The sequence below is a fragment of the Neoarius graeffei genome, chromosome 1 (genome assembly GCF_027579695.1).
Source record: "Neoarius graeffei isolate fNeoGra1 chromosome 1, fNeoGra1.pri, whole genome shotgun sequence".
In the NCBI taxonomy this organism is placed as follows: Eukaryota; Metazoa; Chordata; class Actinopteri; order Siluriformes; family Ariidae; genus Neoarius; species Neoarius graeffei.
The window spans coordinates 27,971,610-27,999,341 of NC_083569.1; the positions used below are offsets into that span (position 1 = coordinate 27,971,610).

Genomic DNA, 27,732 nt, shown 5'->3' on the forward strand with positions numbered 1-27,732 from the left:
AGTGGGCAGCCACACTAAAGCACCCAGGGAGCAGTCAGGGGTTTGGTACCTTGCTCAAGGGCACCTCAGCCCAAGGCCGCCCCACATCAACCTAACTGCATGTCTTTGGATTGTGGGGGAAACCAGAGCACCCGGAGGAAACCCACGCAGACATGGGGAGAACATGCAAACTCCACACAGAAAGGCCCTCGCCAGCCACTGGGTTCAAACCCGGAACCTTCTTGCTGTGAGGCAACCATACTAGCCACTACACCACCGTGCCACCATTGTACGTTAATCAGGTATAATGAAAGAAAAAAAGCTACTCTAAAGTAGTGCAAAAACATCACAACTTACAGTACTTTCTCCTTGATGCTGACATTAACATGTCACAAAGCCAAATTCTGCCATATTCATAATCTGTCGCACAGACATTTTATAACAGAGAAAGTGCTGCACCTCTACCTGTGATTTAAAACTACAGCCAAAAAATAAATTATATCGCAATGTAAAATATATCAGTGACTAATGACATCCCATGATAAAAATAAGTGAAGATGCACAGTGATCTCTCATCTAGACAAACTTGTCAATAATCTTTCTATTAAAATCCAACAGTCAGTGCATTAATGCAGTTTAAGCATTTATTTTAAATAGTAATCAGTAAAATACACTTGTGAAAAAACATTTACCACAAAGTTTGGGGTGTGCGATGATTCTGTTCACAAACAAACAGCTTAATTCAACCTAATTTTCATGACCATTAAGGAAAACTGCTTTGTGATGTACTGGCCCTTACATAAGAGGTACAAATAGTTCAAGGCATTTCTAGTTAAATATTAATATCATCCACAATAAATAAATAAATAAATAAATGTAAATTGGTTTGAAGATGGAAAAAAAAAAAGTTAATTTGCTCCACAGAGACATCTGGGCCAGGACTTACGAGATGTACATACACCACTGATTAAAAATAAATAAATAAATAAATAAAAATAATTATTCAAAAGCTCACTTTAAATGCTGATGTAATTATTAAATAATTTATTTTAAGATTAAATTATTTGCACTGCATTGTTTTGACTATTAGCTGTTCCTGTTTCCAGTTTGCATTTACTTACAATGTGCTTAAATCAGGTTCCATATATGAGGCTGAATGTAAAGCCAGGATTATTCAGTAAGAATCATCAATCAGTCAATAACATTGGTGACACTGTCATGTGATGCTGTGGGGTGGAGCTTCATGAACCTTTATGATCTTAATATATCAGAGCACAGAAAGAATATTCTCATTCAGCTGAGACCATTCGTCATGCTCACTGTTATATTCATGTGTCTGTGGCTCTCACTCGGTGAGTCAACGTTTTTCTGTGACTTTAGAAATATTAAGTGTTGAATTAGTGATTAATTAGTCTGTGTGGTATTAATAACAGAATATGGGTCTGACTTATGTAGTTCTGGCTTGATTATGTAAAGATTAAAAACATTATATTCTCCTTTCTATGACAGGTGACTCCATGGCAGATTCAATAGAGCCACTTTTCACTGCTAAAGTTGTTCATGAAGGTGGTGATGCCCATACGAAAAAAAAAAACAGTAAAGAACTTATAAGAATTTACCACTGTCTAAGTAGTAAATCCTTATATAAGGATTTATAAATAAATATATATGCCATGTCTGATTTACTCCTGAAAGTGGCCCCTTTTGCATTTTCCTCATACAAATTTTTTATGAAAATCTAGTATGTATGAAGGGAACATTGTGCATGGTTTTTACAGATAATGTGTATGATGAATTACACCGTCTTTGTATGCTTCATGTAATGTTTGTAGTTTTAAATTATATTTTACAGTTTAAAATGTATATGCCTTTTATATGTAAATCCACACAAACATATATGTTTTTGTTTGAATTGTGGATGCATCGTAAAGGTATTCTATGATGGCTCTCTATGTTTTTTATATGTCAACCTACTGAAAAAGACAGGTTTATTGTATGACTTCTTTAGGTTTATAGATGTTTTTATATGTCGATCAATTACTATAAATGTAAAAATAGAAGAGGTTTTTTGTATGAATTGTTCAGGTTTATCTATGTTTTTAAAATGTCAACCAATTACTGTCAATGTAAGGAAAACACAGTTTTTTCGTATCACTTTTAGGTTTATTCACTGAACTTTAACACCTTCGTAGCAAGGGCAGACGTGGCTTGGTAATTGTCAGGGACCAAACGCGCTCAAACCACAGTTTATTAATAACAGGGGAAAAGGGAGTTGGGAGAATGTGTGTGGGTGAAGTCCAGTGGCAGGAGAACTGAGAGGTAGGGATGCCAGTGACATCTGAGGTCTCCCATCCAAGTACTGACCAGACCTGGCCCTGCTTAGCTTCTGAGATCTGACAGGATCAGGCAAAGTCAGAGAGTTGTGGCTATAGGCTGACAGTACTTGGGTTTCAGGCAGTCTCCCAGCAAGCAGTACCTCAGCAGGCAGGAGTAGAGAGCAGGCTGGAACACAGAGTCACAAATCAGGTAGCAAGATAGGGGACAGAAATGCAGGGTCAGGTGAGTAGGGCTCCAGGCAGGGCTGCACACACCAGGAAGATGGAGAGGCAGCCGAGCAGCAGGGCTGAGCGAGCTGGAGATCAGGCGAAGGTACAGGAGAGGCAGGCAAGAGGCAGAGTCAACAGAACGGAAGGCAGATTAAGTTACCGGGGCTGGAAAGCAGACAGAGTCAGACGGAACAGGATATTTTCAGGAGTCAGAGTAGTAGGAACACAGAGCAGGTTATCAGGCTGAGAGTTGCAGACAATCTGACACAGAGGCTTGGGAGGACTGCAGCTTAAATACACACGGGGGGGAGCAGGTGATCGGCAACAGCCAATGACAGTCACTGAAAGATAATAAGAGGAAGTGAGTGCAGGCGTGGCCGGTAATGCTGAGTGGAGATGTTACCTGAAGAGAGAAGCCCACAGGTAGGACCATGACAGGTAATGCTTCACAAAATGAACAAAAATGTACAAAACAGCAGCATTACAATAAACAAAATATATATATAACTCTAAAAAAATCTCACTAACATGCCCTGCAGAAAATGCAGTTTAACCTCAAAGTGTGACAGATTTGTTTTTTGCCCTTAGTTCAGTGATTTTGGCATTGATCGCTGAGCCAATAGTTGAAAGAGGGGTCTGCGGAAACCGCTCGATAGTTGCACCTACAAAAGAAAAAACAAAAAAATGCAAAAACTTAGAAGGCTCTTGTCAGCAGATGCATAATAGTGTAAAACATCATTATATAATACTGTAGCTGAAAACCTACAGTAAATTGCATTGACTTTCACTTTATCCAGGGGTAGCCGATCGCCAGCTCCAGTCCTTTTGGTGCCCCATAGGTTATTGACTAGTAGAGTGTCCAGAGGGAAAACAGCAGTGATCAGATGCCTGACAAAGACTGTGACTGTGTTTGAATTGAGGGCATAGGTCCATGCCAGCTTATCCACCATCACTCCTGTCCCAGGATAAATCTCCACCTATTTAAATGAGGACACAAGAACGGCATTAAAGCTGGAATATTTTTTACTTTTTCCTCCCCCCAATCACAATACACTTCAAAGCAATAGTTCATAGAAGCATTCTAGGGTCTAGGGTCCATTTGATCATGGGAACCAACAAAGGATCCTACAATGCTTCTTTCCCAGAATATTGCTTTAAGACTGTAAAAATGCAATCAGAGATGGCAACCTGGGCTCCTGACCAATGCTACAGACGGCTTTTTAACGTTGCATTATGCATAGATGTGTGTGCGTGTGTGTGTTTGTCCAAGATTGTATGATGATGTGTGTTTGGCTCCCACTGCAGAGGATACACACACAGGTGGACAAACAGACATACAGACAGCATCATTGCAATACCTGGCCAAATACCCCGTGAGGGGCAAAGTAATAAGAGTAAATTACACTATACAATAGTACACACTTTCCAAGGATGTCTCACATGCAGTAGATTCATTTTCTATACTGTGTTCATTTATTCTTTGAAAATCAATTACCTTAGGTGACTGGGCCATTGGTGATGCAGTGGGAGAGTGGGCTGTGGATTTTGGTGATACTTCAGAAGTGGGTCCTGAAGTGGATGACCACCCAGCAATACTACCTACTACTGGTGAAGTAGTAGGAGTAGTCATTGAGTCCATGACTTTCCTCATGCCATAAACTAATCCTGGCACTTGTCTTTAACTCGCTCTAGTGACCTCATTTTTTACACTACAGACAAAAAAATTACATCAGTGTGTTCAGGAGACCCTTGTGGTGCTCACTGTGAAAGAACTTTGTGAATATCTTCTTCCGTTTTCATGTAAATCCCCATTGTTTGGGGGGTCCCCCCTGAGGAAAAACTGCCCTTTTTGTGTGCTTCTCTGTCTCTCTGTTCGCAGCGCGCGGGTGGGGATGCTCGCTCTCACACACACACACACACACACACACACACACACACACACACACACACGGGAGGGAGGGGCTGCTCCCTCTCAGAGAGACACAGGCTTGTAGCTTCATGGCAAGTCACACATTCACACAGTACAGCTCAGCTCCAGCAACTGTGACTGCTACGCGCACTGCATCACTCTCACAATTTCCCGCAGGGGAATTGTTGACTCTAGATTTTAATGGGTACCTCCTGAAACAGGTGAAAAGTAGCCAAGCTGTTCCACAGCAGATCTGCAAACGGGTAGTAATGGCCCGCGCATTCCCCCGTTTAGCAAAGCAATTTCTAGCAGATGCACCAGCAGAGGTTAAAGAGTTTTGCAAAGACATGAGACCTGGAAAGCACCATGTCAAGAGGTTCAGTGAGGTGACAGCCATTGGCTCACCACAATTAAGAGTAATCTCTGCCTGTGACCAGGCTGCCATCCACAAATGCCGCTTTTCCACTACCAACGCGGCTGAGTCGGGCTGAGCCGTGCCGTGCTGAGTCGAGCCGAGCGGGGCTGTTGGAGTCGCATTTCGACTACAACCGCGCTGAACCGTGCTGGCTGGAAATGGGTGGACACATTGGGTGGACACATTGGGTGGAGTTAGCGAAAGTGGGTGGACGTCAGGTGATGTCGTTTGGCGGCGCAAACAGTGACATCAGTGAGCTTTTAAGCGGTAGTCTCACAACCCAGAGAGTAAACAATAAACATGGAGGACATGGAGTCGTTAGTGTTGCTGGTCTTGGTGCTGTGGCTTGTTGTCACCGACAATGCCAACAGATACTGGCAAGAGCGTATAGATGAGGCGAGGCGCATAAGGCTTCATAATTCTCGTAATTCGTAATTCTCCTTCTTCCGGGTTTACGGTGTTTACAGATCCCAGCGTGCTCGCGGGGCGTGTGTGGGCATGTGAGGACACTCCTCCTCACCAATCAGCGTGCAGGGGAGTGTCTGCTCACGCCCCTAGCCTCACTCAGCTCGGTTTGGCTCGCTTCAGCCCTACTCCAAAACGGTGCGAGTTTTGGGGGCTAAGCAGGGCTGAAGCGAGCTGAGTCGTGCTGTTTTTGGATAGTCGAAACGCGAGCCGTGTCGGGCTGAAGTGAGCTGAAGCGAGCTGAAGCGAGCTGAAAAAGGGTAGTGGAAAAGGGCCAAAAGTGAAGGATATTCCAACAAAGACTACTGTTAAGTACTACAGGAGAATGGCTGTAAATGGAGAAATTGTTCATGGCCATACTTACACCAAAACAAAACAAAGAAACAACTCTGTTGTGCTTTTGAAAGATGGGAGTATTTTTAGAATTTCCCACTTCATTGACACTGGTGATGATTGTTTATATGCCATTGGAAACCATGGAAATTGCACAAGTCAGAGGTTTGTCAAAGGATCAATCGTCAAAACCTCTCTGAATTACATGTCAGCTATCCATTTTCCCACAGGCTTTCACAAAGCCATCAACACTGTACAGATAGTTAAGCCATGTATGTATATTCAGTGTACTCAGTCCAGCCCAGTTGTTTGTCGATTAATAAAAACACGTTACTGTAAATGATGGAATTAATTAATTGTGTATATCAGTTGTAATATGAAATTATACAGTACATGTTATAAGGGAATATGTGCATAAAATGTTGTATTTCTTCAATAAAGTGACAAAATACAGTGTATAGCTGCTTTCTTCTTTCTATTATTGCAATCAATATATGTTTGACCTTTGTGACCTATGACCTTTGTAATAATTAGGACTTTGCAGAGTGAAAATCTGTTTACAGCATGTCAGATGTTCATATGCTTTATCAGTGGGAGAGATGTTGACAGTGCTCTTTAATGTTTTTAAGGTTGTATATTTGCATTCCCCCATGCCGCCCAGCAAGCTCTCTCCTCTCTTCACCCACTCCCAGTGACACACACACACACACACACACACAAAGTGAAAGGCCTACAGCAATTGTCATGTGGTTAAAATGAAGTTTCTCTGACATTTGTAAGGATATTGTATGACGGACTAGTGACATATACAGCCTTTGCAGGTTGCAAAGTTTTATATGTTTCATGCTAAACATATTTTACAAAAATCCTATAGCTGGTTTCACTGTCATATACAAATCTTCTAGAGTTCAGATAAAACATGTAAAAATAGTATATGATTTGTCTATATCTTTTCCGTATGGGTGGACAAGTTAAAGTTCAATACATGCGGAAGGAGTGAGCACTCTCAGCAAGGCAAAGCCGGGCATGACAGTATGTGCTCTAATTGCCATACCAGTGAGCCTGGCACTTTGGTCAGGTTAGCCATAGAGATTTTCTGAAGAAAGCAAAAGTAACATGAACCTGCTTTCCTCCACACATCTCATGCAACCATCTCAAACATTGAGCAGGATCCTGCAGACATGAAAAGTCAAAACTTTGAAAGATATAATGAAATTCCAGTAGCACATAAGCACTTTTGTGTGGGTCGTCTGGCTTTGTCTGGTATGATTTTCGCTTCGCTTGTGAGAGATCCAAGGTTGAAATCCTGGATAAGACCAGGGTTGACCTTAAATTGTTCACCTGTTAGAAAAAAAATTGAAGGAATGCTGGCTGCATCGTTCTTAAAGTGCTGGTCTCATGAAAATTGCATCATAAAATCTCTGGCTTTCTGTGTGTGATGTGCTCAAATAGGCTGCAAAGTTATAGGGCCAGTGGCGCAATGGATAACGCGTCTGACTACGGATCAGAAGATTCTAGGTTCGACTCCTGGTTGGCTTGAAAATTTTAAAGGGTGGCGTAGTGGTTCACACTGTTGCCTCACAGCAAGAAGGTTCTGGGTTCAGTGATTGGTGGGGGCCTTTCTGTGTGGAGCATGTTCTCCCCATGTCTACGTGGGTTTCCTTGAGGTGCTCTGGTTTCCCCCACAGTCCAAAGACATGCAGTTAGGTTAACGTGGGGTGGCCTTGGGCTGAAGTGCCCTTGAGCAAGGTACCTAACCCCTGACTGCTCCCTGGGCGCTGTAGTGTGGCTGCCCACTGCTCCGGGCGTGTTTGCGTGTGTTCACTGCTTCAGATGGGTTAAATGCAGAGGATGAATTTCACTGTGCTTGAAGTGTGCATGTGACAAATAAAGGTTTCTTCTTCTTCTAAGTTAGCGTATAAATAAAAAAATTTGTTCAAAAATACATTTTTGCATATGAATTCTGCTCCAAAAATCACTAAAAGCTTGTCCGCCATTATTAGATCGCAGCGATTTACAGGTTAGCGGTGCTGCATGTGTGACATCATGGGCACCAATGCCTTTTTTTGTGTCCACATGGACTCTATACTATTCTCTGCAGTGGCGTCCATTCTTGAAACTAATTCTTTTGAAAGAGACAAAAAGGCTCTTCAAATTCATCCTCAATCTTTGGTTGGTTGTCTGAGGATGATTTAGAACCTATAGCCACGGAGAAAGAGGTGGACAAATATACAAGCCAAGTTGCTCGTGAAGAAGAAGAGCAACAGGGGGGCAGCCAAGATGGCATCAGTGTAATATGTGATTTGTGTAGCTCCGCAACATGATGAATGAAACTAATGTGCTGAATTGCTAAATATGCTTAAGGGCTGATTAGAATGAACCTAATTGATAAACTAAATAGCGACTACAAGGACCTCGCTCAGAAACAATTTTTTAATCCTTGTTTTCTTTCATTTTATTCACTGTTATCCAGCTAGCGCCTTGAGTTAACCATTCAGTGAACCTGCTAACTAAAGGAGAAGTGAACATAAGTTGGTAAGCATACTTGCTACTTTTTTCAGGTTATTCGTCAATATGGAAACAGAGGAAGATAGCTGCGCTGTAATGGATTTGTATGCCAGAAAGTCTCTGAGTGAAAAGTTTGAACCAGATGCTTTACAAGACGGAATGGAACAGTGTTTGGTGCCAGTACCAGAAACTCCAAAACCACGACCAGCCAAAAAGTCGAAGACATGTGCCAATGACGAGGATTATAAAGAGGCTGTGCCCATTGTGCTTTTGCTAATAATAATGGAAAGAATTGAAAAGATGCAAGAAGAATCTCTCAAACAGCTGCAGTCACTTGAGGCAATGGTTAAAGATAATACAAATCCCATTAAAAGTGTCATCGATGTCCTTGATTTTATGGGGAAACAGGTAGAAGACGTGACAAATAAAGTCGTCGCCTTACAAAGTAAAGTCCACATCTTAGAAAAAGAGAACAGTGTCCTCAGAAACAATGCAGCGACCTGGATGCCTATAAAAGAAGATGGAATCTACAAGTGTCTGGCATTCTGGAGCAAGCAGGTGAGAAAGTGAAGAATATCATCGCTGACATTTTCGAACACGTCTCCCTGGACATCGTGGACCAGCTGGCTTACTCAGTGGACATTGCTCACAGATTAGGTCCCTGCTCTGCAGAGGTGCGCTCCAGCCATTGCATCATACAGTAGTTCAATTCCTGTCACGAGCACACAGGGACATTGGCAGTGGCATTTCCAAAACCCAAGGGCAGTCCTGAGATCACTGAAATATGCACAACTCACAGCAAACCCAAGGAAGTGTGCAATTTGGTGGGTGGAAGTACAGTATCTGGGCTTTCACTTGGGTCATGGGCAGGCGCATCCCTAAATTGATAAGAATGCAGTGATTGTGGCCTGCCCAAGACTCAAGACCAAAAAGGGGTGAGGCAGTTCCAGGGGCTGGCTGGCTATTACAGGAGGTTTTTCCTAATTTTTTTGACTTTACCAGCCTGCTGACTGAGCTCACTAAAAAGGGAGCACTAGAGCTCAGCTAGTGAACAGAGCAACTGTGCAATGGAGGACGGAGCCATGCAAATGGGCTTTTTCACAGATTGGAATATTGTTTCTCCAAGACCCTCAGTGTAGACATAAATACACAAACAAAACAAGCATTGATTTTAAAAAAAGCACACACACACAATACCACACAAGCAGAAACAGCGCAAATTGTATTAGTGCAAATGGTAATAGTAACAGTGCAAAATGGCTAAGGATATGGGAGTATCTGCAATATGCAAATCATGATCCATTTACAGGATGAGTCGTGAGCAGATGTTGAGGTGAGGAAGTGTCATAAAGTGACAAGTGCTTTATTACTTGACAATACTACAGATGAATTTTAGTAACAGACTGAGTTATTTGGAGATAGGGGAGAGAGAGAATTCAGCATCCTGACAGCATGGTATATAAAGCTGTTTGCCAGTCTGGTGGAGCTAGCTTGGAGGCTCTGGTACCTTTTTCCAGAAGGCAGAGGACTGAAGAAGGTGTGTGAAGGGTTAGTAGGTCTATGTTTTGGTTGTACATGGCTGCCTGCATCACTGTCCCAGTCTGTAATGTCAAAACAGTTCTGAAGTGCAGAAGTAGCACCTTCTGGCTGCACACGTACGTGTATCTCTTTCAGAACTGATTTGGTCACTTTCACCCTTTGGCCTGTATGCTGGCTTTAGCATAACTGTGATGTGGTCAGAGAGTCCGAGGTGGGGGAGGGGGGCAGCCTTGTATGCTCCTTTGCTGTTAGTGAAAACAAGGTCCAGTGTATTATTTCCTCTTGTTGGGAAATCAACGTGTTTGTGTAGCTTGGGTAAAACAGACTTTGGATTGGCATAGTTAAAATCCCCAGCAAGAATAAGAAATCTATCTGGGTGGGCTGCCTCTTGCTCACTGATAGCTTGGTACAGTTCACTTAGTGCTGCCTCTCTGTTGATGTTATTAGTGCTGGGTGGAATGCATTCAGTTACTAACAAAATAGCTGTAAATTCCATCAGCAGGTAAAAAGTTCAGCACTTCATGATCATAAACTCCACCAGAGCTGAACAGTGTTTAGAAACCACTATCATATCCCGACACTGAGCATTGCTTGGTCTTACCTCCCACTCCCCAGGCTCTGTCAGCTATGTGGCACATTAGCCAGTCTAGCTGTATGGCGGAGTCTGGGATGATGTTATTTAGCCATGTTTCTGTGAAAATACAAACATTTTCTTGTGTCGCACTGGGTGGCTCTCAGAAGGTGTACATGGTCCATCTTATTGTCTATGGAGTGAACATTGGCGAATATGATGGATGGTACTGCCGGTCTATTCGGATGAGCCGCTAGCCTAGTCCATGTCCCTCTGCACTTTCCCCTTTCCTGCTTCCTCTCACAATGCCTGCAGTGCCCCCTCTCCTGATAGGAAACAGTACTTGAAGTCAGTGATGTTGTGATCTGACAGAGTAGGCTGAAGCTCTAGAGATTTTGTTCTTGTGCTGCTTGTCAAGCTGTGTTCACTTGTTCTGCCAATATTCACCAAAAACTGGCTACTGTACTTGTGTCTTAGCGTATACAAACATGTAGACATAGATGAAGAAACATTTCAAAACACCATGTTATTGGGTTTGCGAGGGGATGCTGCATCCATACATGCCGCCATCTTGAAACCATCTAATAACCATTAGATAAACCAACTTTTTTTTTTAGTGTGTTGCAGGCATCAAATTCTGAGGGTTTTTTATATTCACAAAATACAATTAAGTTGGTCAGTAAAATTATTGAAAATCTCTTCTTTGTCCTTTTGTCAGTTAAATAAAGGTTCACATGAATTAACACATCACAGATATTTGTTTTAATTGCTTTTTGGAAAATATCTCAACTTTTCTGGAAATGGGTTAGTATTAGTCCATATGGAGATTATAACTAGGGGGCGGGTCACTCTGTGTAATCATCTGACAAGGCTGTTCCTGATTCACTGAGTGAATCTACAGCGCTGGGCTCATTCAGTTTGCCCAAAGCCTCATTTTATATCATTGTTTGTTTTTCTTTTCTTCTTCTTTATGATGGTGCTGTTGTACTTGGCTTCACAAAAGTCCAAAATAGTAATCTTTAAAACATTTGTTAACCAAAATAAGATAATGTAGAAGCCAAAAAATGAAATATTATACTGATTTTTTTTTCTTTGAAAGACAGGAGGGCTTAGTCCTGCTAGTCCACAAGCTGCCGCTGGTGATTATACAGTTGAAGATTAGTGGGGAAAAATTCTCCTCGTCTTTCTCTAAATCTTCAACTGTCCAGTTTCAGTGAGTCTATTGCCATTGTATCCTCAGATTCCGGTTCTTGGCTGACAGGACTGGAACTTGATGTGGTTTTCTGGTGTTGTAGCTCATCCAACTTAATGTTCGATGTGTTTTGCAATTTGAGATGGTTTTCTGCTCACCATGATTGTAAAATTTGGTTATTTGAATTGTGAGAGTGTAACACTTTGGCAGCTTGTGTAATTTCTAACAGCTGGAATACAGATATCACATTTCTATATGTTGTATATATCAGATACTCACTGTGAATGTCTGAAATTCCTCGTGGTGTTTGCCATTCAGTGGGGCATAGTGGCATTTTCTCTATTTCAGATTAGGTCAGGAAAAAGTGCAGACATTCTCTTTTCATTTAATGTTTTGGTTTATGATTGTGCTGTTACTCACCTGAAAGCTTTTAGCATCAGCAGCTTGTTTCATTTCCCAATATATTACCAGAAAAAAATATATCTGGTGTTTGTTCTAATTAATGTCTATTATGACCCTGTAATTATTGTTGAAATCATGTACGTTGTTTGACATGTCACCTGATATCAACAGTAAATATGCTCTGAGTAATGTAAAAACCCTGCCCCAATATGGTGGTGTGACTAACTGCCTCCTAAAGACATTTTACAAGGGCCATGATACGTCATTAATTCTCTGTAGATACTGAAATACTGCATGAATGGAGGTAGATATAACATGTCTGCATAACTCTAAATAATTTACATTTAAGTCAGGTAATGTGGTTTCTTCACTGCTGTGGATTTTCGTGCAGTGTTGGTTGTCCCCGTCTCTTTGTTTCTGTTTCCTTTGCAGATGTGTGTAATCAAACCCAACCTCCTTGTGTGGAGGCCGCGGTGGTTTTATTTTACACAATTCTCTGAAAGTGCTGAGAACATCCTTTACCAGATTTTAGTGTAACATAGATACAGTACATCCAATCAGATTTGGGCTCAAAAATATATTAAACAGACCTGCAAGAGACACACATAAAGAACACATTAAATCTCAGCCACAATAAACAAGCCAGAAGACAGAGTCATCTATATCCCCCGCCCTATTTACCAACTATATACCAAGTTTCAAGATATCATTTGTCACAGTTTTCAAGTTCTGCTACAGGAAACCAACCCGACCTCTTTACACTGACCTCAGCAGCCCATGGCATTGGCCCACCAGACCTTTGGTCCAGATGAGCTAAAAATTAAAATTTCTCACATTTCTTAATATACCTTGTAAATTATACCTTATAAAACTAGACATGTTAAAAAGTTTACTGTCTAAATTGCATTTTAATACGAGACCGGGAACATGTTCTGTTTAGTTGGTAAAGTTTGGCTCTTTGAATCCGCCATTACACGAACGCATTCCTGGTAAGTTACTGTTCATTCAATGAAGTGACATCATATGCGAAACACTTGAAAGTTCGTGGCATTTCTGGCTTCATCTGCTTTGCAAAGTGTAACACGTTTTTAACAATTTTTTTTTTATTCTGCAACAAAACTAAAACCAAAGCATGCCTCCTCAGGGGTGTGTCCTTCAAGGCTGTTCAAGTGTAGCTGATTAAAAAAGAAGAATTTTAATCCATTGTAGCCCAAAGTCGGCAGGACACTTGTGAAACGAATGGGTTTGATTTGTACTGACGAAGAGAGGTAACTTCAAGCCGACAGGACGGTTTGGTGTCTGCTCCATGCATTTTGAAAAAGATAAATTTGTCATGCAGATTCATATAGAAGGATTTGAGCGATGTCTGGTACGCAGAGCAGTTCCTACGATCTGGAAACAAAAGTCAGAAGCGCCATCCCAAAGAGCTCACCGCACAGTAAGTGTCAAGCTTGCATTTAGCCTGTTGCTTGAATTTATGATTTGTCCATCAGCATCGCCAGACCCATTTTACTGGGGCACGTGCCCCAATATATATCTGCTGTGCCCCTGTAAAACTTCCTGATCACATTTCAGAAACAGTAATGTATTTGGCACTGCAGTATTTGATGCAGTATTTGAAGAAGGAGGAGCTGCTTTTTGTACAACTGTAGATACAGATGCTCCAGCTGTTTTGGCTATAGCACACGCGGATGAAATGCCGAAAGGAGAAGAGAGAGGTTGTTGAGAGAGTTTATTGTGTTTCCAGGCAGTATTTGATGGAAGATGGATATGATGTGTTAATAGTAGCTGAAGATACAGTATTAATTGAACAGCGCACATTTTGATCATGTTGTGAGAGAATCTCATTCAGAGCCTAAAAATACAGAAAAAGTTTTGTGCAGCTTCCAGTAGTCTGAATGACCATGCTGCTCCACAATGTGAGTGGTAAGATGGCAGTCAGATGGTTTCACTCCAAACAGCGCTCTAAACATGATTTAGCGAGGCTAGTGGAGCTCGTGGACACATTGCTTCTAAATTGTTGTAAACAACCCTAAAGATGCCGAGTGTCAAGCATTTGGGTGTAAAATAAACCTGATCACTGATCATTTTATGTGACATGCTTTTGTTTTTATTCATGGAGAAACGAGATCTTTGTAGACGGCAAGAATCACACTGCAAAGACAACAGGATTGTTTACTAGTATCGGTGTCAGTACTGAACATGTGTTATCGAGCCGAGTAGATTTAAGAAGAAGAAGAAGTCTTTATTTGTTACCCGTACACTCAAGCACAGACTGAAGCACACAGTGAAATTTCTCCTCTGCATTTAACCCATCTGAAGCAGTGAACACACACAAGTGAGCATTGAGAACACAAACATACCCACAGCAGTGGCCAGGTATGCTACAGCATCCAAGGAGCAGTTGGGGGTAAGGGTGAAACGTTAAAAAAAAAATGTTAGGAACATGTAACATCACCTTGTTAACATGCATACCAAGTTTCAAATCTGGATCATGATTAGTTTTAGATATATGGTCCAGAAACAAACATTGCTCTGAGAAACTAAGTCAAAATCAATTTTTTATGTAAAAATTTGAAAAATACTTTTTTCAAAAATCCAAAATAGCAAAAGGCACCAGTTCACATGTTGCTTGATATGTATACTGGTTGATGTGTCTGACTACACTATAACACTGGCCACTAGGCGGTGTGTCTCATCTCATTATCTCTAGCCGCTTTATCCTGTTCTACAGGGTCGCAGGCAAGCTGGAGCCTATCCCAGCTGACTGTGGGCGAAAGGCAGGGTACACCCTGGACAAGTCACCAGGTCATCACAGGGCTGACACATAGACACAGACAACCATTCACACTCATGGTCAATTTAGAGTCACCATTTAACCTAACCTGCATGTCTTTGGACTGTGGGGGAAACCAGAGCACCCGACAGAAACCCACGCGGACAAAGAGAGAACATTCAAACTCCGCACAGAAAGGCCCTCGCCGGCCACGGGGCTCGAACATGGATCTTCTTGTTGTGACGCGACAGCGCTAACCACTACACCACCGTGCCGCCTAGGCAGTGTGTATGACTGGTAATTACTGACACTGGCTACTAGGCGGGGGCGGCACGGTGGTGTAGTGGTTAGCACTGTCACCTCACAGAAACAAGGTCCTGGCTTTGAGCCCAGCGGCCGACATGGGCCTTTCTGTGTGGAGTTTGCATGCTCTCCTCATGTCTGCCTGGGTTTCCTTCGGGTGCTCTGGTTTCCCCCACAGTCCAAAGGTATGCAGGTTAGGTTAATTGGTGGCTCTAAATTGACCATAGGTGTGAATGGTTGTTTGTGTCTATGTGTGAGCCCTGCAATGACCTGGTGACTTGTCCAGGGTGTACCCTGCCTCTCACCCATAGTCAGCTGGGATAGGCACCAGCTTGCCTGTGACCCTGTAGAACAGGATAAGTGGCTACAGATAATGGATGGAAGGGCTACTCGGCGGTGTGTATGACTGGTAATTACTAACACTGGTATGGTGGCAGGCACACACAGGACTGTAACCATCGGAAAACAACTTGATGGGTTTCTTTATGTATCCACACTCTATGCCTATGGGGCTCCACTCGCTTTTGGGTGCAGGAGCGCCACTATTACGTGCATTATTCATTTTGATAACCGTGTAATAAGGACCTGAAAAATATGTTCATCTTTTATGAACAAACTCTAGAAAACTCTTTAATGGTCTTTCTAGTTTCATAATACAATTTCTTAATATTAGTATGTTGATAATGATGATGTTGAGTGTTTTAAATATTTCCTCAATTGCACTTTTTTTTTTTTTGTGATCATCTTTTTATTATATTTTAAAACATACATACAAACCCAAGAAGGCTACTTTCAGGATAAAGCACTAAATAAAATAAAATTAAAAATACAGGACACTTAACTTGTGCTGGCAGCAAACACAAAGAGATAGAGGTATTCATAGAAGGTCGTTAAGGGCAGCAGCTATGCTCATCCAAGTGTTTACAGTGGTTTCCTTTGCCTTGTTAATCTTTGCAGTTGTACCTTCCAAACAAACTATATAGTGATAAGAAGCTATCCAAAATTTTCTAAGATTTGTGTCTGGGTGTATCCATTGCTGCAGTATAGTCTTCTTAGCAGCAGTGAACCCTGACATCAACACTCTTTTTTCACACAGAGAAAAATCATACATTGAATCATCATTAAGCAAAAGTAAGCAAGGGTCCAAGTCAAAGTCCAGTCCTGTGAGATCACGTAACACACAGATGACATAGTTCCAAAAGCGTTGAATAACTGGACAGTCCCAGAACATGTGTAGAAATGTACCAGTAGTTCCTGTGTTACAGATGCTGCAGTGAGGATGGGTTACACGTTTCATGAGATATCGTTTATAGGGTGTATGATAGAAACGGTGGATAGTCTTAAAATGGATAAGTACATGACTAAGATTTTTAGAAGTGAGGCAAAGATTTGACCACACTGTTTCCCAATCCGGTTTGAATCCCAACCAAGAAAGTTCCAGGTCCCATTTTGATAGAATCTGTATAGGTTTTTGAACGCTAGTGAGTAAAAAATTATAAATTCTAGTGACTGCACCCCTTGAACACTTAATGGGATTAATCCAACAAAACATTGGGTGGTCATTTAAAGCTGAGTTCCATGGGACACCATAAGCTTTCATGGCTGAACGCAACCTGAGGTACAAGAAGAATGAGAATCCTGGTAAATTATATTCTTGTTGGATATCCTGGAATGTGCGCAAACCATTTGCACCAAATAAATTAGAAAACGTGAAAATACCCCTGGATGACTCAATTGCACTTTTTTTAACGAAACCTCAATTGTCTTTTCAAAGTCAAAGCTTGAATCCCCAGAGCTACATGCAATGCATTTGGATGAGGAGTCCGTTCCCAGGAGGTTCTAATCCCACTAGGTCTTGATCCTGGGTTTTCGTACCAGGCAGGGTATTCATTGTATTATATTTTGTTTTCAAAATGATATTATTTTTCCAAGATGTTTTTTTTTGTATTCTTATCTCAGCAATGCGCATGGTGGTGTAGTGGTTAGCGCTGTCACCTCACAGCAAGAAGGTCCTGGGTTCGAGCCCCGTGGCTGGCGAGGGCCTTTCTGTGTGGAGTTTGCATGTTCTCCCCGTGTCCGCGTGGGTTTCCTCCGTGTGCTCCGGTTTCCCCCACAGTCCAAAGACATGCAGGTTAGGTTAACTGGTGACTCTAAATTGACCGTAGGTGTGAATGTGAGTGTGAATGGTTGTCTGTGTCTATGTGTCAGCCCTGTGATGACCTGGCGACTTGTCCAGGGTGTAGCCCGCCTTTCGCCCATAGTCAGCTGGGATAGGCTCCAGCTTGCCTGTGACCCTGTAGAACAGGATAAAGCAGCTAGAGATAATGAGATGAGATGAGATGAGATGAGATGAGATCTCAGCAATGGTGAAATCAAATTTGTAAATAAAATCACTGCCCTGACTCTACTCATCAGGCCAGAGCTATTCTCTTTCTGTGTCTGTTTTGTACAACATAAGGAAACAGTATAGTAACTATAATGGTAAAGAAATAAAACAAAAGAGGCTGGCTATGATATAAGAAAATTCTACAACCCAGAAACAGATGGGAGCTCCGCTTTTAGGCAGTGCCTCAATCTATATACAGAGGCTCCAACTCTCCCGCTGTGGGCAGGAGATCTCCCGCTTTAGGGAACATTTAGAAAATCCTCCCGACCTCCCGCTGACAACATAAAAATCTCCCGCCCGCCCTTACTACACATGATTAGTTAAAAAATATATAACTTGATACGTTTATGTTGATGAAAATTAATAGTTGACTTTCTGCTTTTTGTGTGTCTGAAATTGTATGGGTGGACTCAAGTGTGTATCCTGTGGTATATGCCAATTCCCTGGTAAGTACACTGATCGGCATAACGGGGGGATTGGAGTGAATGCCGGAGGCATGCGTGTGCAGATCAAGCGCGCATATGAATGGAGCAGAATTTGGACGACCCTATATCTGACAAGGTTAGATCACCAGACCAGACGTTAGATTCTAATGAACTTGTCTGATTTTTACGAACTTAGACTTAGAAATAGAATATTATTAGAACATCATCAGAGGGTCTACCATTGGCAATTTATAATAGTCATAATTGACATTAACACTGACTTTAGGCATATTAAAGTTTGGTCTATAGTCACTGGATTTATCTAGATCTGTTACTATTAATAAGATTTAATTGACACGAAATGTGGTGAATCATTCATATATATGCTCAAGGGCACTTCAGCCCAACACCACCCCATGTTAACCCAACTACATGTCTTTGAACTGTGGGGTTAACCAGAGCTGACACAGAGAGAACTTGCAAACTCCACACAGAAAGGCCCCCACCAGCCGCTGGGCTCAAACCCAGAACCTTCTTGCTGGGAGGCGGCAGTGCGAACCACTCCATCCCCCTGCTGCACAAGTTAATACATTTTTAAAGTCTCCCCATCAGGGAATTGAACCCCTGTCTTCTGCATGACATGCAGAGATACTGTCCACTATACTAACAAGGATGACACAATAAGCCTCATTTATCAATCTAATGTAGAAACCAGCGCAGCTCAAAGTGTAGAAATCACCATATGACAGGGTTCATGTGTGATTCATGAAACGTTTGTATCTTGCCAATCACAGCGTAAGAATGATTGGGCATTGATAAATGTGGTGGGTGAAAACCATTGTTATTTAAATATCACAATCCTAAATATTATCGGTTTAGAGGCCTTGCTCCTTGACTTTACGACATGGAGAGGTGTAATATGGTCAAGAAGAGAAACTTATCTGCCCTCAGAATAGAAGCTTTAACATCACAAATCCAATGGAATAAATTATTTCTATTTGGCAGCCTGAATAGTAGCATCACAGGAAGGCAGGAAAATGTGGTATGGAAAGCACTTACTGCTGGGGTCAACAGTGTTCCTGTGAATAATCAAACTCCAGCTGATGTTTTCATATTTAATTTATAGGCCTACATCCGTGATATTGGACAGATCACACAGCACTCAACTGTTCCTTTTCAAAATTCAACACCCCCACACCCCGCTTGCTTATCTATCTATCTATCTATCTATCTATCTATCTATCTTTCTTTCTTTCTTTCAAAAAAGTTTGTTGGTCAGACATTTCTCTGCCTGTGTGCAATCGCTAGCAAAGCTGTAAAGGTATAAGAGATTGGCCCAGGCCACCTTACCCTATACCAGCTTTCTGTACCTCCAATCCAGTGTCACTAACCTGATCCAGTGTTAAGTGTAGATCAGGTTTCTCTTCATTGACGCATGAATCTTTTGCCTTTTACTAAAGATTTCTGTGGAGAGAAATGTTAATGAGTTCAACATATTTTTGCAGGCTTTGCTCTGACGGAGCTGAACATTTTTGGTCAACAAATGTTAGAACTATTGATCTTTTTGCATTGAAGCACTCGCCTCTCTCACACACCCCACAAGCCGATGTCTCTCTTCAAAATGATCCAGCTGTTGGTGGCGGAGTCTACCTGTGTTTACCTTTCTGGATTTTAATATTTGGAAGTGGTATATTTAAAGCTATTGACTGCAGTAAATTATCACTTCTCAGCCTTTTGGTTAAGATCAAGTGTAGTAGGTGTTCTTATCAATTTAATATCTGATATGTTCTCTAAATAAGGATGTTATATCAAGCGAATTTTTTTTTAGAATGGTTGGTTGGAATAGGGGCTTGTTCTTTTGGCTACAGCCATCAACATGATGTTATAGTACCTTCAGGAATGGTACCTTTGTTCAAAAAAAAAGTATTTTTTTCTTTATTTAACACACTCTTTTTAAATGAAATTGATGAATGGGTTTTTTAGAGTAGTGAGTTAAAATAGGAATTTGGTTCTTTTATTCTATATGCTCATGTGGTATTATAGTGGATTTAGGAATGGTTACCTTATTTTAGAAAAGAAAGAAAAAAATCTTTATTTTACCTGCCCTAACTTTTTCCTTATTTTCTGGTTTTCTCCATGTTCAACAACACAGGTGTAAAATTGGGTGTGGGTGGTATGGGCGTGTCCCTACTAATATTTCTGATTGAAGAAAAAAATCCCGCCCCATGCGCGGGACACAAAGGGTTACTGTAGGTTTCCACTGGGCGAAACACCACGCCCAATTCACTCATGAATATTCACTCTGAGGGCGTGGTCATGAAAACAGCAAGCCCATGTCAATTAGCAAGTGCAGTTGCAGTGCAGTGAGCCGCTGCTCGCGAGCAAACTGTCCTTGAGGAATGTAGCGTTAGATTAGGTTGTAAAATGAATCAGTTAACAACAGTTCGGATTCAGTGTGTAAAAACGACAACATGGGAATATGACTGTTTTCTAAGTTTGTGTGGCATGTAAATAACAATCCGACAAAAACTGGAGTTCATTAAGGTCACAAAGACATTGTTAAATCATATCAGATTGTGCTAATGTTGGCTAATATTGCACCGAGTCTTGTTTGTGAAGTGCCTGCAAACTTTAGCAGCCTGCTAACCCTGAATTTGAAGTGCTTCAGTTAAGACCTGCAGAGCGCTGACCAAGTTCCTGTAACATGACACATGTAAACAACAACAACAACCCGATGGTGATGTGGACATTGTTCGCGGCCCAGACACCTTTTAATCAAATCAAACATTTTCACGGAATCAGCAAAACAGCCTCCGCCATCTTGATCAGAAATGTTTGGTTCCTCCGCCTCTCTTTTGAAAACGTTTTAAGCGTGTTCTGAATTGAAGAAACACATTTTACACAATTTCCCTCGACCAGAACACTATGTGCACTTCAGCAGAACCCTGTCCCTCCCCCCTCCGCTCTGGGCTCAAGGACACAACAGAAGGGCAATAATATACACTTTCTGCTTGTAGCTTTTGAACCGTTCGCCCGCCCTTTGGCGTGTCTTCACAAAACCTGGCTAAGCGCGCTGCATCACTCTCACAGTTTCCCCCAGGGGAACTGTTGTCTTTAGTTATTATTAGTGATGCAGTGCACAGCACGCGTCACTATTGTTCGTAACAACAACCAATCAGAATTCAGATACATTCTGTTGCCAAGTAAAATTATAACCTTCCAACATATCAAAAAAGTTCTCGAGCGCTCATGCTATTTTACCGTTAGACCAATCACTATACACATAGTGTATAGTGAATGGTCTAACGGTAAAATAGCACGAGCTATTTTACCGTGAGACCAATATTATGGTCTACCCATAATACTGAAATGTCATTACGTTGCAAGCGTTTGACTTTGGTGCAGACCCAGCAAATTATTTCAAACTGAGCAAACACAAAAGAAGTTTCTGTCGCAGAGATGAGAGACGGCCGAGGAACGAACCTAGCTATTTTTGAGTGGCTGCCCTTTTTCATCCTGGTGTGGCAGAGCCCCAGTGGCCTAATGGATAAGGCACTGGCCTCCTAAGCCAGGGACTATGGGTTTGAGTCCTGTCTGGGGTGTGAGGTCAGCAGAGTGGCACAGCGGGAGCGTGCTGGGCCCATAACCCAGAGGCCGATGGATCGAAACCATCCTCTGCTAGCTGGTGGACTTTTTACTCCAACGTTTTCCAGAAGACAGCTATTGCAGGCTCCAGACCCACAGAAAGTGAGAGGTCAGCAGCGGGAGCATGCCGGGCCTGGAGGTCGATGGATCGAAACCATCTTCTGTCGAGTCTGCCAAATTTTACTCCAACGTTTTCCGTGACCCAGTGATTGTGGGTTCGAGACCCGTGTGGGGTGTGCAGAGTGGCGCACTGGAAGCACGCTGGGCCCAGAGCCCAGACGCCGACACAGTCCGCTGCTCTTTCTAGCCACTTTTCTTCCCAAAATTCCCAGCAGAGGCAATAAACGTCATCTATGTGTCTTACTAGAAATTTGGTGGCTGGCCTCGAAAATTGTCCATCAGGAAGCCTGATTTTCAGTGCTCTGTCACTAGTTTGCCATTGGTCAGTGCTTTGTATCACGCAGACAGGCACATAGGCATTATGGGAGTGAAATAAGGCCCACCGCATCTACCAATTGTTGTCACAGTATGTTACCCATGCATACGACTCACAGATCAGAGCTCTTTGGGCAGCAAAGATCCTGCTCAGTGAATCAGGAAAAATCAGAGTGATTTCATGGTTTTCTATCTTTTTTCCACATGTTCTTCTTAAGCACAAGACATAAAACATAATTAATCAAGTGCCCTGAATTGTACACATACAGTCGTTCATTTTCTGTACCCATGAGCTATCTCAGGGGTAACCTAGACACATTAACACCTCTGGGCTATTCAGAGTTTTCACTTGACCTTCTCTAGGTCTAGGGACTGGGGCAGGAACCCGGAGCACCCAGTGCCAATCCTCACAGGCACGAAGAGAGCATGCATGCTCCAGGCATAAAGGCTGCCGGTCACCCACTAGGCTCCAGCCCAGACCTTTCTCGGTGTGAGTTGACACTGCTAACCACTGCAACATTATGCGGCCTATGTAAATTCAATACAAAGCTGTGCTTTCCAGTGTAAAATTGCTTGGCTACGACTGGCAGTGTACATGCTTCCAAAGAAAAGTCTACTTACTTAAGTCGGGGTAAAATGCCTTGTGAGCAATTTGTGACTGGAATGAGGACGTGCTGACATTAAAGCCGGACGTTGCAAGCGTTTGACTTTGGTGCAGACCCAGCAAATTATTTCAAACTGAGCAAACACAAAAGAAGTTTCTGTCGCGGAGATGAGAGACGGCCAAGGAACGAGCCTAGCTATTTTTGAGTGGCTGCCCTTTTTTGTCCTGTCATGGTAGAGCCCCAGTAGCCTAATGAATAAGGCACTGGTCTCCTAAACCAGGGACTGTGGGTTTGAGTCCCATCTGGTGTGTGAGGTCAGCAGAGTGGCGCAGCGGGAGCGTGCTGGGCTCAGAGTCCGATGGATCGAAACCATCCTCTGCTAGCTGGTGGTCTTTTTACTCCAATGTTTTCCAGAAGACAGCTATTGCAGGCAAGGAGTGGGCAAGGAGATGTTCTGATTATTTAACAGATTGTCAGCTACACAAGAAATCCTGCCTCAGCCAGCCCCAGGATGTTTGTGCGCCGCCACCAGCCTTCCATCCCCTGCCCCTGGCCCAGTGGTTTGAGGAAGTGCATGCCAAGGATGGTTTCGGCCGTGGATCTCCACTGTGCGTTTGGATGTGTTCCACTTCATGAGGCGGTTCGCTGACGGTCTCACCACAGAACACCATCCACTGTATGGTATGTTCTGTTCTAAATTGTCAAGCACAATTTTTGAGTGGGACAAGCAGGATATCTGTCATCTGAAGGAGGCCAAGCAGGCAGCGCTGAAGAAGAAACATCCTGGCTATGAGCCAACAGATGCTCAGGTGTTGGCAACCATCAGCACAAGTGAGCTAGCGAGGCACTGCCGCAGGAGAACCCGAGGGGTAGAAGAGACCCGTGCACTCATCAAAAGTCTGCTTGACTCCATGTGGCAGCTGGTGGACAGCACTGGACTGCACCTCATCAATCACAAGAGCATGCCTTGAGTGTGGGAGATACAGCAGAAACACCTTGCCTGCATCCAGGATCCACCAGGAGTGCAACTGTACACCAACATTGGGTCAGGGGTGGAGAAAGGGGACAAGACACTTGACACTATTTTTTCCTCTTTTTCTCTTCTTTTCCCCCTTCTTTCCCCCATTTTCTTATTTTTCTTTTTTCTTTTCTTCCCCCCTTCTTACAGTCCATTATGCCCCTCGCTTGGTCGGGAAGGCAGCTATGCCAGCCACTATACCACCAACGCTGCAGGCCTACCCTGGGGACACATGCCTTAGTGCCATTGCTTCTGTATTTGGGGCCCAGGCAACAGCTGATCAGCCCAAGAGCTGAGGTTTCTGTAGCGTAGTGGTTGTCACATTCATCTTGCAGGCGAAAAGTCCCTGGTTCGAAACCAGGCAGAAACAGCAGTGGGTTGGTTTATTTATTCATTTTTTGAGCGACTGCTGAGCTGTGATCTCTGCTCTGACCGTGCCAACTACAGAAGCAAGTGTTTGCTTTTCACCAGCCAAGGTATGGACACATTTGCTGAACAAATCTTACACAGTGACTCTCCAGTTCTCTGTTTGTGGACAAACATACACCTGTCGCTTGTTGCCAACGAAAGGAAAACACACAGGAGCCTGTGTTGTTCATGGCTTCATGGGTCGACCGTGCGCAGGGACAAACTGATGTCACTCAAACCTGCAAACAACTACTTACGGTACGTTGCTCGTGGAAAGCGGAAGGAACAGTCCTCAGTCACCTCCTTGGCCCGTCCAAACAAGGCATTCGATTTCTTACCGTGATGATGTTGCAGCGCTTTTCGATGCTGAACCTCGTCACACTCGACCACCAGCTCATCTCTACGATGCCAAGGCGTGCCCCTATTCTTGTGACAATTGTTTAAGTGTGACCCGCGTTCTTCTTGAGGCCCAGGCAAGAGCTAACATACGCGTGGTTTCCGTATTGTATTGGTTACCACGTTCGCTTAACACGAGAGCGGTCTGCAATTCGAAACCGGGCGGAAACGGTGCTGGTTTTCTTGAACTTGGCAGTGAACAAATGTGGAGCTGCCATCTCTGCTCCGTCCATGCCTTTTGGAACAATCCCAGACCGAGACGCTGAAAAAGCTTTGCGTGTTTTCTGCTGTGCAGTGGTTTCCCCTTTCACCTGACAAGCGAATAGACACTCCTGAGAAACCTAGCAGAGCCATGCTTTGCCTTTTGAGCTCTGCTTTCGTTAACGTCCAGTTATCGCCTTGCTAAAATCAGGTACTCTCGAAACAGCCAGAAAGACAGACCCTTAATGTGACCGGATTGCTTTCTGTGGATAAGTGGTTGTCATGTTCTCCTACGTGCAGACGACCGTCGGGACAAAACCTCATTTGAACGGTTTCCCTGCCTCTCTGGTTTTCCGTCAAGGTCCGTGACGGCTGCTTTAAAAACAAAATCGAGCATTAAATCTACATTTCTGTTGACTGTGGAAGCATGGACATTGCAATTGGTCACAAGGAGGTGGTGTTCTCAAATACCACTTGGTTGCTCGTTTACGGAGTGAGGTCAGGTCAACAGGGCTGCACACGGCATCAGAACGCTGCAAAGTGGCACTGACTCTGGAATGCTTCATCATGTATCAACGAGTATTTGCCAGCCAACATTCAGACACATTTGCTTATTAACTCTAAAGCCGTGACTGTGCAGTTCTCCGTTTGTGGAAAACAGGCAAAGTAGCTTGTCGCCAACGAAAGACAAACACGCAGGTGCCCGTGTCCTTCAAACACGCCCAGGTTTGCGCAAACTGATGCTATTGGACTACATGCAATGCGAGCGGAAAGCAGAAGGAGCAGCCCTCAGTCACCTCCCGATCCGTTCCTGCTGTTTCCTCCCAAGTGCCTCGCCACACTATCTGCCTTTCATCAGAGCAACAAAGCGTGAAAGTGTGTGCGTTGGCCCGGAATCAAACCTGAGTCAACTGCTTGGAAGGCAGCTATGCCAGCCACTATACCACCAACGCTGCAGGCCTACCCTGGGGACACATGCCTAAGTGCCATTGCTTCTGTATTTGAGGCCCAGCTATAAAAATGGGTGTCCGGTGATGGACAGGGTAAAGGACTGTATAAGAGGGACACTGGCTCAGGTATACAGCAAGCTACCCAGGCTGTCCGGTTAGAACAGGAATTAATGGATGTCCACTCATGAGAAACAGTGTAAACCGTGGTTTTACTAGAAAACAGAATAAAATACAAATACAACAAGACATGAGCAATAATATACACACAAGCAATAATGTAAATAATAACAATGATATAAATACAAATACACATCGCATTAAATATATATTAACACAAATGAATAATAATTATATACAATGTAATACAAATGTAGAACACACAAATGAATACTATATAAGTAAACAATGTAAAGCCCAATGAATGCTACTTACACCCCATAATAAATAACACAACACACTAGATACTGACTATATACACGATATGTACACAATATGTACAATGTGTACAACGTACACGGAGGATGAGGATAGCTGCCTACAGCAGCTATCATTACCAAGGTGCGTGGTGCAACTGCTTACAGCGAGTCACACCCGCATGAAGACACAGAGTGTGTCGGCTGAATGAAGGGGAGCGTGGCTCCTTTAAGCGCTGCCCCACGCTGTATTGCGCATAGAAGGTTAGAATATGTGGCGCGGTTATGAACTGTACATACCACCACTACACTCCCAACACGGCAATGGCTAATAATGAAATGTGCTCCCGTAACAGACCGCGGTCGAGAAGACAAGCGCTATCATTACATGGCTACTGAACAGAACAGAACAAACACGTAAGAAAATAGACAGACACAGGATGAGAGAAAAAGAGAAGAAATACTCGCTAGCCTTACCGCCACATGTAACAGTTACAGATAGCGAGTACACACATAACACCGTAGCTACGCAACAATAAACAACTTACATTCAAGGACGCACGGAATGCTCACACGGCACAAATGATGGACGTTGGATCCTGACACGTCCGCGATAGAAAGATAGAAAGCACGAAAGAAATGAAACAGAGAGAGAAAGAGAGAAACGGATCCAAATATTCACTGATGAGAAGCAGGTGTTGCATGGAGTCCCCGTCTGATGTGTGCCGTGTTTTCCTCAATGTTTGTGCGCATCTTATATAGTCCACGCAGCACAGTGTGATGGACAGTGGCGCCAGGGTGTCTGAAGTTGGCGTGTTGTAAGATGCCCTGTCCATGCGCACAGCGTGTGCACAAACAACGGGTGACTGGTCAGTCCACGTGCACAGCGCGTGCACAACAACAGGGAGGAGGTCGGTTGCCCTGACAACTAACAAGTTGGGAGCCACTATGTCTGACAAGGGTGCCTGTTTACTACTTTTAAAGGTCAAAATAATTAAGACCTGGCACCGCAATTCTGAACAGCCGCCCACAACTTTGTAGAACAAAGTTGTGTCCATGATGTCAGGCAGACGTGTCCTGAGGAAGTGAAGGGAGTCTCACCAGGCGTGAGACTGGGCGTGTGTAGGTCCGGTCCTTGACCTGCACCTGTGCAGTACGTACCCTGCCATCTGCTCCAGGGATGACAGCAGTGACCTTGCCCACAGGCCACAGGGCACGTGGGAGCTGAGGGTCGACAATCATCACGATGCTGTCAACGATGAGGTCCTCCCGGTCTCGTTGCCACTTGGAGCGGGTTTGAAGAGAGGGCAGGTAGTTCCTGATGAACTTAGCCCAGAATTGGTCCGCAAGGGCCTGGCACTGTCTCCACCTGCGCCTGCTCAGGATGTCGGAGTCGGTGTAGACCACTTGTGGTATGGAGGGGTCGTGCCGCCCCATCAGCAGCATGTTTGGAGTGATGGGATCTGGATCTGCGATGTCTGACGAGGTGTAACCCAAGGGCTTGGAGTTGATGATGCTTTCCACCTCGATCAGCACTGTCCTCAACACCTCCTCAGTGACTGTCTGTGCATCGAGTGTAGTGTGTAGGGCAGCTTTGATGGAACGGATCTCCCGTTCCCAGGAACCACCGAAGTGCGGAGCATGTGGAGGATTGAACTTGAAGTCAATCTGTTGACTGGCTAAGTGGGACTGTAGCTCTGGGCTGAGGGCTTTGAACGTCTCCTGCAGTTCAGACTGACCCCCTCTGAAATTGGTGCCTTGGTCGGAGAGCAGCTCATGTGGCTTCCCTCGGCGTGCGATGAAGCGCCGCAGGGCCATCAAGAAAGCATCAGTGTCCATGCTGGTGAGGAGGTCTAGGTGCACTGCATGGATTGTCAGGCACTTGAAAACAATGCCCCACCGTTTCTCAGTG

The 27,732-nt window shown here is 43.5% G+C and overlaps 3 non-coding genes across 3 annotated transcripts; all 3 read left to right on the forward strand.

Annotated features, from left to right (window-relative positions):
• Window positions 1-7,113: 7,113 nt before the first annotated feature.
• trnar-acg (transfer RNA arginine (anticodon ACG)) lies at window positions 7,114-7,186 on the forward strand. Its single transcript has one exon. It is a non-coding gene; the product is annotated as a tRNA-Arg (tRNA).
• Window positions 7,187-19,158: 11,972 nt separating this feature from the next.
• On the forward strand, window positions 19,159-19,273 carry LOC132895776 (U5 spliceosomal RNA). The gene has a single exon (XR_009655832.1). It is a non-coding gene; the product is annotated as a U5 spliceosomal RNA (small nuclear RNA).
• A 194-nt stretch (window positions 19,274-19,467) lies between these two features.
• Window positions 19,468-19,660, forward strand: LOC132897682 (U2 spliceosomal RNA). The gene has a single exon (XR_009656361.1). It is a non-coding gene; the product is annotated as a U2 spliceosomal RNA (small nuclear RNA).
• Window positions 19,661-27,732: the final 8,072 nt, after the last annotated feature.